The 12,095-nt window shown below is 32.1% G+C and overlaps 1 long non-coding RNA gene across 1 annotated transcript; it reads right to left on the bottom strand.

Moving 5' to 3' along the window:
• Positions 1-3,229: 3,229 nt before the first annotated feature.
• On the bottom strand, positions 3,230-8,495 carry LOC134255304 (uncharacterized). Its single transcript, XR_009989514.1, has 3 exons — positions 8,402-8,495; positions 5,417-5,476; positions 3,230-3,839 (listed from the first exon to the last, which is right to left on the bottom strand). It is a non-coding gene; the product is annotated as an uncharacterized LOC134255304 (long non-coding RNA).
• Positions 8,496-12,095: the final 3,600 nt, after the last annotated feature.

The following is a 12,095-nucleotide window of genomic DNA, read 5'->3' as shown; positions in this document are numbered from 1 at the left end:
ACATTCTCTTTTCATGCTTTGAAGGTTATTAAAACAAACGATCAATTTCACATACAAAATGATGTGTGCTGGACGGTGCGTTGTCTCTGCAGTCGAAGTCATATCCACTGTGCGATCTCAGATGAATTTCATTATCGTTATTGCTTTCACTAATGGGACATATTTCTGGAATCAGAGTCCCATCGTGAAATTTCCATTGGTTGTTTTCCTCGACTCCCTGTCCTGTACCCATATTTGAATTTCATTTTTAGCTGCAAATGGCCCTAAAATTATGCAAAATATACGCACTTAAACAAATACAAATTTAGGACATTTCATTTTATCATTTAGTCATGTATTGACTGACGTTTTTTATTCTTATTCTTATGACATATGTTATAAACACACGGAATAAGCAAGTTTCGAGATTATCTCCCTTGGTTCGGTCTTTCGTTGAAGAAGGGAGTTCCTTTGTCGATTTGACAGACAGATGGGACAGATAATTTACATAATGGACACATTGCGTCATCGATATACTGATTCATCATAAGTACATGGTTGCCAGAGTGAACTCTTAAATTCGAAAATAAGCAAAATAATGTAAACATGTCATTTTTTTGAAAAGAAAAAAAAATCTTAACCAAAAATATATCATTAATATATACAATAAACTACGCATTTAATTTAGCATATTGCACTTAAATTCATGAGTAGGCTTATACCTGTTTACCTAGTGATTACGCTACATTTTGAATATTCTAATTTTACAAGTATCTCTCCACTTCCTTCTTTAAAATATAATAAGTGAAAAGATCAAAAAATAGACTATACATTTTCTTCAACTGAAATTAATATAAATATTGGTAAAAGAAAATAAGAAAACAATATTCAGACAAAACAATTGCTTGAATTGCTCGGAATATTTTCCTTGGAAAGTTACATTTATCTCTCTTATCAGAAAGATATTACATCTTAAGCCTGAAAATCGTAAATAAATGTTAAAGATATTAAAAAAGATAATTCTACAACATTTCTAGGGTCTCGCATTATTTGAATGGACGAATGTAGGGTTTTATCTACTCGTATTCACCTCATTCCTCAATTAATCTATTCCCTTTGAAACAAACTCGGTTTGTTATGTGTAAACTTCCTGTTTTCGTTGAAAAATTAAAGAAACAATTCTAATATTATTATGAAAATAATAAAAAGAAATATCAAAATTAAGAACCCTCAGAGAGATGTATTTACAATTAAATAATAAAAAAGAAACTAAAAAAGATTTTGAATTCATTCTTATATATACGATTTCAGTGAATTTTCATACATTTATATATTAAAAAAACACCAAAACATTAGCATTTAAAAAAAAAAAAACAATCATTTTTTGTATATATCCATCACATGACATTTTTTACGGCACTACGCTTAATACAATTTAAACATGATTCTTAGTACAAATATTTCTTCTTATTTCTTTTATTCGTTTACATCTTTTTGCAAATGATTTTTTAAATGCTCTCCTGGTATAAGTGAGGATTTTTTTTTTAAATTAAAGACTTAACAATATATCAAGAAATTATGAAGGCCATACTTCAAAAAAGTTTTTTAGGAATTTCATATGTATAATTAATTCTACTGAGTGATAGATTTAACTCATATTTTCTTTGAAATTAATAATGATTTGATAGTTTTTTATTTACAGAACATGATTCATTTGAGAAATATCATCTTTGGCAAAAATGTCTTCCATTGTGGATCATTTATTGGAGTTTCTGGCACATCCTTACAACACAAACAGTTATGATTTAACGAGTTTAGGCTAAACTTGTAAAAACCGTCCATTTTCTGAAGGCAAGTTCCAAAACACTTACAAAGAGATGGAATATTATAATACTGAACACAAGACGTAGTTGGATACATATTTGTCATCCTAACACCATAGCTACTCTTGAAACCGTCCTGCATTGTTTCTTTGCAATTCATACTTAGAATAATCCATTGAATCAAACATGACAATGGATACATCTTAAGAAATGCACTTCTGTTTCGTATATGTCTGATTAGAAATTTAGCTTGAATTCATTTATTAGTGATTCTAGGGTTTAAATAAAATAATCTAAAAGAAAGAATTACATGACAATGCGAGGGATATGAAGAGGTATGAAGAGATTAAAACTTTTATGTTTGTGATGCTTTTAAGAAACTATTTCGGTATTTAAACAAATGTATTTTAAACAGTGCATTAACACAAACACTTTGCAACATCAAACACAGTTGTACAAAATATGATCATGACAATGGATATGAATATGAAAAAAATTCAATCGTGGTTGAAATTGAAAAAAAATCTTTAAAATGAAATAGATAATTTCAAGGGTAAAAGGATTCAAGGGTAAAAAATCTTAAGAGAAGTAATGTAAATATGCAGAGCTGAGAAACAAATAATTGATGTTCTCTATATGGGGATATTACGGAAGCCCATTTAGGACCTATCAAAAATATTTTTGAATTCGTTATAACGATTTTTAGAATTTGTTATAACGAATTAAATTTGTTATAACAGATTTTTAGAATTGGTTATAACGAATTAAATTTGTTATAACAGATTTATTGAATTCGTTATAACCAATTTAATTTGTTATAACAGATTTATTAAATTCGTAATAACGAATTTAATTTGTTATAACAGATTCATTGAATTCGTTATAACGAACACTGGATGAAAAATACAGTTTCCGCATGGCTGAAACTCTACTGAAACTCTGCGGAAACTTAAGGTTACTAATAGTTTCTGCAAAGTTTCAGTGCGGAAACTTCAAGTTTCATCAAGTTTCCGCAGTGCGGAAACCAAAGGTGTCCACGAATCCAAATAGTTTCCGCAACTGAAACTTGCTGAAACTTGAGGTATACGCAAGGTTTCAGTATGCGTATACGGTTGAAATACATATGGTTTACCAATGGTTTCCGCAACAGAAACTTGCTGAAACTTGAGGTATACGCAAGGTTTCAGTATGCGTATACAGTTGAAATACATATGGTTTACCAATGGTTTCCGCAACAGAAACTTGCTGAAACTTGAGGTATACGCAAGGTTTCAGTATGCGTTTACAATATTGATATACATAGGGTATACTATAGGTTTCCGCAACGGAAACTGTAGTATTGACTACACAATTTTAGCCCTGGTTTTCAACCAAAAGTCATTTTCCCCCTGAATTCTCATATTGGAAAAAACAACAACACACTAACACTAGTTATCAAAGAATATTTAATGTTATTATCAACATTTACATACATCGGTTGAACATTTTTCTCTTGCATCATAAACATTTTTACAGCTAAGTCCGAACCCTCAAGTCACGACAGGAGGACAGAGAAAATGTCTGCATTTAATGATGTCTCATACATCAGAGATATAATCTTGCGAGAGGAACTTAGAACCGCATTACTGCAATCAATCAACTAAACCTGAATTCGGTTTATGCAAGTCTAGTATTATTAAGGAAATGTAAAATTACTTGGTATAATAAATGCACAAGTTCACATCATAAGTAGCCAATAAGCACCAAGGTGGATTCCTTTGTTAAAAATTCAGTTTGTAGTCCATCATCAACCAACAGAAAAGTCCTTGAGTGGTTCTCATTCTTTGATGACACACTTACACTTATCATGCTTATGCTAGTGGTGGCTGCATGTTTTCGGAACTGTGCAACACATCACTGTAGTCTGCATGTATGACCTGTTCCAGTTTCAGTTGACTTTAAAAATATCAATGCTTGAGTATAGAGAGACTTGTTTTCATCATTGGAGAAATGATATCATGTTCAAGTTGGATTGATCTGCTCATCAGTTACTTCAACCTATTGAAAATATATATAAATATAGTTTAACAAAATCCCAATCTAAATAAAACAACATGTTAGATCCTCTCGCATACTCGCTTCACAACATCTAACAACATCCCATAGAAGGTCACGTCAGATGTCAAATACGGAACAACTCTAGACTTATTCGTTCCAATTTATGAAATACAATAATTTTGCAGTTGACTATTTGATTGGTTAATAGAATTTGACCTCTGACGTGACACTCTACAGGATGTATTAGATTTAGGCAGTATCTAACATTTAATATTAATTGGATGGACAAAGTCCCTAATGCTGTTCTAGTACAAGCTTTTGTTTGATTAATTTCACATTTTAAGCATTTTTTTTTTATCAGAATGATTTAAAATGAAATTTAAAAATTTATCAAGTGTAAAATATCATTAGTTTATTAAAGATGCCTCTTTTAAACACTTGACTAGGGATAATGAAATAAACAAACTTGAATTTATTTAAACATGTTAAATGTACCTGAATATGTATGTATAGATTTGTTCCTGATTTTCAGAATAAATTAAGGAATTTTCTTTCATTCTACTTGTTCATCAAAATATTTTTTTATTTGAATAACAACTAGAGGCCCATAGACCTAATAGGTATCATGTAACAACTTTCACTCAATTGAATTTGGTTCGTGTTTTAAACAAAAAGCCATGAAATTCCAAATTTTGAAAGACGCACCATTGTTTATCATAATTATACACTTAACATGCTTACTCTGGTTACTCAGTAACCAAAGGTGGATCAGAGTAATAAAGATAAAATGCTATTCCATTTTAAAACCACCAGTTGTGTACCCCACCCCACAGGAACCACTAACCCTGGGGCCACACATTTCAAAATTTTCTAAATGTTATCTTAAGTTTTATTTCATCATAAATGGTTGATTAATTCCAAAGAGCTATATGGACCAACCCTAGTACTAAAACCCCTGACCTTGGGGCCATGAATTTCATAATTATGGTAGATGACTCAGTGCTCATTTCAATCATGCCAACAGTTTGACTGCTTGATGTCCAGGAGTAAAAAAGAAGGGGGGGGGGGGGTATCATAAAATTTACAAATTTTGTTCCCCTTCACCCATAGATGCTTTGTACCAAAATTGGTTGAAATTGGTTGAGCGGTTGCAAGGAAGAAGCTGAAAATGTTCAAATGTCAACACACGACAGACAAAAACAGATAGTAATAGGTCACCTGAGTTTACTAAGGTGACCTAAAAATAGGCCTGCTTATAAATACTTATTTTAAATAAATCAGAGAATTTTAGTAGTTAGCTCGCAAAATGAGACTTTCTAAGAAAATGTTAACATCTGTTAATTGATGGAAATGCCGAACATATAAAGATATTATATAAAGCTTAAAAAGTAGAGGAAAGCAGCTTACACCCCCCCTCCCCTACAACACACACTGACAACCACTGACTATGATAAATAGAGAGCTTTAAATTATACAGTGAGATTAAGAAAACAATAGAAAATAAAAACATAAACTTTGTGCTTTAGTCCTTAATTTCCTAAAATAGAGTTACATAAGTTCTTACTACTAAAACATACTTTTTAACAGAAGTATTCTTCATCCTCTCTTAGTTTTCAGATGATTTGTTCCATGGATATCTGAAATTAAAATAGATCGAGTTAGTACAGTACCGTACAGTAATAACTTTTGTTTTTAGCATGAGCTCAGAAAAGTCCCAAAAACTACTTGCATGCCCATTTCCTTGCACCTGACATGCAGTGAAAATTCTAATGGACACATGACAATGAAAAAAAATGATTGGAAATTGTATCATTTTAAAATGGACACAGTCACACTCTGGTCTAATTCTAAGTGGCAGTCCTATCAGGCTATCACAACCTCAATTTACAAGATTTTGAAAAGCAATTATATCTGAGAGTGAGAAAAATTAAATAAGTTATAATTTTCCATAAAAGCAAGACTACATCTAAATTATGTTTGTTTAAGATATGCAGGCCTTCTCCGATTCAAAATTATAATTCATTTGATAATTAATTTTATTTAATATTCTATTTTACATCAAGGGAAGATCATTTGTATAATAACACAGAACTAGGACTCTTCAGTGGCCATTGTTGAAAACTGATTTAATTAGTGATAGAAATATGGCAAATGGTAAACAGCTATAAACCTTACAGAGAGATCACAAAAATCTTATTTGTGTATCAGTCATTTTATCAAGTCAATAAAATTTAGAGATCATAAAAGTATTATGTCAAATTTTCATAATGGGTCACATTGCCAGTGGTTAGAGCGACACGCCTAGAGTTGGGGAGTAAGAGCTGATTCCTACATCAAGGGTCTGAATCCAATGTAGTATATAGAGACTGGTCCCTCGGATGAGACCTGTGTTGGTGACGTGTCCACATTAATAAAAAGTTCTCTAAAGGGTAACAAATAAATACAAGTATATGACTGTATAATGAATCAATACATGTAACTTAAGAAATTGAAAATGGCCAATTACCCATTTCATCAAGCTCCAGTCTATCATAATACATACTTCAGGTAAATACTGTTCTGTTCATATCAAGAGAATCATTTTTATGGTTGTGATTTCTGATGTATTTAGAAACTGCACCACATTTAATACACAAGGTACAATAAAAACATGGTATTTCTAATGAACAATTACACCATGCACACTACCGGTAAATCAAGTTTTAGGTTGCTAAAATAGTGTTAATTGTTTCATATACAGTGATGTGCCATAAGTGTTCGTCCAAATTCAATTTTCATTACGTCACTTTACATTTTCACATAACTTCGTCGACGCTGTATCTTTTAACCATGGCGTCAATGTTGAATAAATAAGTATATATTTATAGCATATCCACGTAACTGTCACGTGTCACAATTACGTAGCAAAATTATTTTCGTCTGCTGTGTATTTCCCCTGTAAACAAAATGGCTACCGTGCGTAAAGAATTGAGTACTGATGTTAAAGAAGTCATCGTTTCTCTTTACCTGTCTGGATTAAAACATTCAGAAATAGCAAGGAGATTACAAATTCCCCGGTCTACAATAACTTCTGTAGTTGACCGGTATCGCAAGCGAGGAAGTGTAGAAAACATACCGAGGAAAGGGAAGCAGGCAAAGCTAAGTGACAGAGACAGTCGCAGCATTTTAAGGTTGGTGAAAGAAAACAGAAAGAGAAAATTATCAGACATAACAGCCTTATTCAATGAAAATAGAGACTCTGCTATATCTAAACGGACAGTTCAGCAAATTTGTACAAACAGGGGTATTTTAGAAGAGTTGTTCGAAAGCGCATAAGAATTCGCGAAGTGAACAGAAAAGCACGGCTCTCCTGGTGTAGAGGAAACAGATACAAAACTATAGATAATTATTGGAACAGGGTCATCTTTAGTGATGAGTGCAAAGTGGACGTTGGGACTGATAACTGTGTTTTTATATGGAGAAAGGTGGGCGAAGAGTGGATGCCATGTTGTCTCTCGCAACCTCCAACACCGAAGTTTAGTTTAATGATATGGGGCTGCATCACTTTCAACGGTGTAGGGACTGTGACTGTTGTAGATGGTAACATTAATGCTAGAAAATACATTGATATAATTGAAGATCAACTTTGGCCAGTCATAGCACGCCATTTTCCTCGAAATAACTATATATTTCAAGATGACAACGCCCCTATTCACAGAGCCCGAGTAGTTCAAGAATATAAATTACAGAATAATATTCATTCAATGGTTTGGCCCGCTCAGAGTCGTTTGAACATTATTGAAAATATCTGGTTGAGACTGAAAAGAGAACTGAAAAACGGCAACGAAATATTCTTGTGTAAAAATCAGCTGGAGGCAGCCATTCGACGTATCTGGATAAACATCCCAATTTATTATGTTCAGGGCTTATACAGGTCATCAACAAGACGAATACAGAAAGTTCTGAGGTCAAAAGGCTATATAACAAAGTATTAAGGTAAGAAAAAATATTTTATAATTTTATTTCTGTGTTTTATTTTTCCGAAGCGTCTCGTTACTACGGCGGCCATTTTGAATTTGGACGAACACTTAGGGCACATCACTGTAGATCAAAACATGCACATGTGTCAGCATGATGTTTATGTATCTTTGTGTATAACTATTTTGTTCACGTACGACAATGTTTCAAACTCATAATGTATGGTATGAAACTTAATAAAATACTTCAACTTGAATAATGTCAGGCATTCTGAAAATTATCAAGTCGCTTTCATATCACAAAATCTGCAAGTTCTCAGGAATTTTACTTTCATGACTATACAACATGTACAAATTGGCATTTCACAGTGATACAATACTACACAATGGCATTCTCCCAACATGATGCCCTCTAACATGTCTAATATTTACGATTCTAGACTGCATGTATGTTAAAAATATATTCAACCCCTTCCTCGGCTGTGCAGCACAGTCTTCCATCAATAATAAAAACAATTCAGCAAAAAATAAATGTAGGATTCAAGAAACTACTCCTGCGAATAACAATGAACACATCCAGCAGTTATAATGAACAACAAACCTCACCTTTTCTGAAAGAACATAAGCGTGGGGGCAAATCTTTCGATTTTCCGAAAAAGTAAACACCGGATACAAGTTCATAACGATATTTTATCCTCTAAAACCAACCTACATTTAAAATTCCGGAATACTACAACACGTATTTTTTTTTTAACATGATCGGGACGATGCAGAAAAACACATTCTAATAATCATACGAAAACATGCAAGATAAATACAATGGTACAAAATGCATGCGGCCGTTTTAACAGCAATTAATTATACTTATTACAACCTAAGCTAAGAATGATTTACAAGGCGCTTTTTCAAAATAATTATAACTGTACAATGGTCGTTTTGAATTTTTGGAACGCGCCGTTTTGATCCAACTTTATTCTTACGATTGCAGACAATAAAAACAAAAATAAAGGTGCTCTGAACTGTAAGAAATAACTACCTGTATCTAATCTGTCGTTTGAGGTGCCTTTCTTCTGTGTAGAGTCAAAAGACCTTCTCATCTCTGTTGTTTTTCTTGAGCAAGTTCTTGGTGTTTTCTTCGCCATTTTGTCCCTCTTTCTTCTACTAAAAATCTAACCAATGAGAGAGAAGCATTCTATCGCGATACGCCACCTAGTGATTGAATGTCAGTCTCTACGGAAAATTCCCCTTAGTTTTTGCATTTCTCTTTTGGCAATATTTTTTTTTTACGTTTTATATTGCAGACGTCCTTGCATTTATGACAACTGAATGAACCTGTCAGTTTTAAATGCTTAGATAAAATTGATCATGGAATCGAAGTTGGGTATAAAACCGTATTTTAAGTCCCTTATCATCACGGTTATCATGATTATGGTAATTGTTGAAACGGACTGTCCAGATTTTTACAAACAGATTGAAAATCATATACACATGTACTTAGACTATTGTGTAAAAAAAGTATACAAGTCAACAAAGTTATGCTGATGGCATATTATCCACATGTATACAAGAGCGATTTTAACCACCCCCTTCTAGTAAGCGATACGAATTAGCTGGTTAAAACTTTATAACAAGTCTGCAAATTTATGTTTATATGTTTTTTTAAAATCTTAATCTACGGGATACATTTTTATTTGTGTCCTAAAATAGAATAGATAAATTAACAAAGTACATGTAAGTTTATAATCATTGTTATACAGTGAATTATATAATGATTAATTTTGACCTTCGTAACTTAAATAAAACGAAGAAAAAAATTACAAACTATATTAGAATGTGTTGTATGAGTCTCTGTCTCTGTCTCTCTCTGGTATTGCTTTTTATACCTTTGTGAAACTCAAAAGCAAAATTGGAGTTATAAGAATTATTAATCGATTGTTAAAAATTTCCATCTCAGAAAATATCTACATGTACAATTTTAAAATAGTAAATACCGCTACTTCTCAGCATTAGACGATGAACAAAAAATTATTGGTTATTACTCAATACAGAAGATACGGAAACTCTTAATTTTGCGGACAAATTTATAAATGATATCATGTAATAGTGGTCATAGTCCTTTACACATGTCATGTATATTGTTGTTTACTAAATGTATTTATCTTTTTTTTTTTTATCTTTTCCTTATTATTGTAATAACCTCACACTTTTCTGTTTTGGACTCTAAATTAGAAATAAAACGTTGTTTTATTGTGTACTTAAAAATAACCTAGAGAAAAAAAGTTATGAAATAAAATTCATAGACTTTGTTTTCATTAGGTTGCGTGTCATCGATCTCTAAATATTTTCAATATTTGAAGTTAATACAATGGTGGCAAACAAGGAATACCATTAATTGTCGTTTTTTTTGTGATTGCCGATTTCTTTGTGGAGAAATTGTAAAATAATATTGAAATTTTTTAAATAGTCTATTGAACTAGCAAATATTCTCCTTACCTGTAGATTAGTTCTATTATTTATTAGATTGATCTATAGATAAATATCTGAGAGGTTTTTCCTTTTTTTCTTTTAATCACCAACACATAATAAACTTAATAGCTTATATGAAACATTTTATATAAAATATTTTATAAAACAATCTTATTTGTTTGATTTAGGTGAAGTTATATATATATATATAGTTTGTGTGGGATTTTTTTTAATTTTTTAAAAGTTGAATGTTCAGACACCTTGGGGTCATTACTAGTGACTATACTGTGTATATCATGTACTGCATGTATATATTACGCCTGGTCACAGCCCATTGTTCCTCTAAGGTAGAAAAACCTCTCAATCCACATAGAATATACAAAAAATACACCAACACGGTAGCAGGTGTCTTCGCGACACGTGTCTCCCCACCTTTGGCACGTGAGGACAGGTGCCCGCGAGTGGGGTTCAAAGAAAAGGATTGAAAATTTGATCAACTTACATACTACTTTTATTAAAAAAAAAGTGTTTTCTAAATCACAAATTTAGCACATTATACATCTCAATACGAATATAATTGAACATATTACTAAAAAGTATAGGTACCGCGTTTTCAGTAATATTGCATTAATTAACATCACGAAAGCAAGATATTTGAAAAAAATAAATAAATAAAAAAGCCTACACATAATTTGCAATCTAATTAAAATGAGATCTTCCATTCGCTCCCAGGGTATTGTTTCACAAAAACAGACTTTTTACATTAATAAGTCTTCCTCGTGCGAATAAGCATTTGGGTAACAAATGAGACGATTTAATTTTAATTAGATTGACATAATATGCTGCAGATCTTAAGAACCATGGCATCAAATGTTCAGGACATGTTTTCTTGCAATATTTACCCGCAGCTTTCGAATAAGATTAACGCCTGTTAAACGAATAAAATGTATTCATGAGAACGGAGATAAAAATACATATATGTACGAGATATTAAATCAATGTATTAAATTATAAAAACAACTACAATGTAGTAACTATTGCACTATATATCTATGTTGAACACTGAATAGTAAAAAAGGCTTCCTAGTCAGTATGTGTTGTTAACAAATTGAATTATTGAAATGATAATTTTCCATTCAGGAATATAGATACATGTATAAGGAATATAAATGCAAAACTTGCTATCTCAGATAATGTAAACGTTCGCTCTCGTAATTATCTGTATTTCATGCACCATGAAGACACACTAATTTTCTTTTTTAAACAAATTAACATTAAATGTAATTGTAGACAGAGCAACTTCCATATATAACCCTTGATTTGTTCTCATGGTCTCAGGGAGTCGCGCATGCGTGAAGACAACAAGACACGAAAATTTTGGTCTGTACATTTTTGAAAAGTTTCACAGTTTTTTATCGTTATATTCATAATGCTGTTTAATGTTGTGTGATGGGGCCAAATGGGACCAGATAAGGAAAAGAAAAAATCCAAAAAGAGGAAAAACAAAACGTTGAACACTAGTGGGGAGAGCGAGCAGAAAATACGAGTGAACGCAGATCAGGCAGCCATTGTTATACCACGTATACATTCCGCAAACACACTGGGTATGGATCCGGCGTTTAACAATGGAATGATCAGTGGAATCAACGGGGCGTCTCAAAACTCGTCCCCTACCATACAGTTTCAAGGTAACCAATTACAACCTTATATGCCACAAAGTCCACAAGGACAATTTGCAGGCTATATGTCGCCAATACAGAGTCAATCGAACACTGTCCCTCAAAGCATTGATATGCGCGATACTCTTTCAGTGATATGTAACAAGCTAGAATAT

The sequence above is a fragment of the Saccostrea cucullata genome, unplaced genomic scaffold (assembly GCF_032062105.1).
Source record: "Saccostrea cucullata isolate Sc308-1 unplaced genomic scaffold, CSIRO_AGI_Scuc_v1 ctg16911, whole genome shotgun sequence".
Lineage (NCBI taxonomy): Eukaryota > Metazoa > Mollusca > Bivalvia > Ostreida > Ostreidae > Saccostrea > Saccostrea cuccullata.
This window is presented reverse-complemented; position numbering and strand designations above follow the sequence as displayed.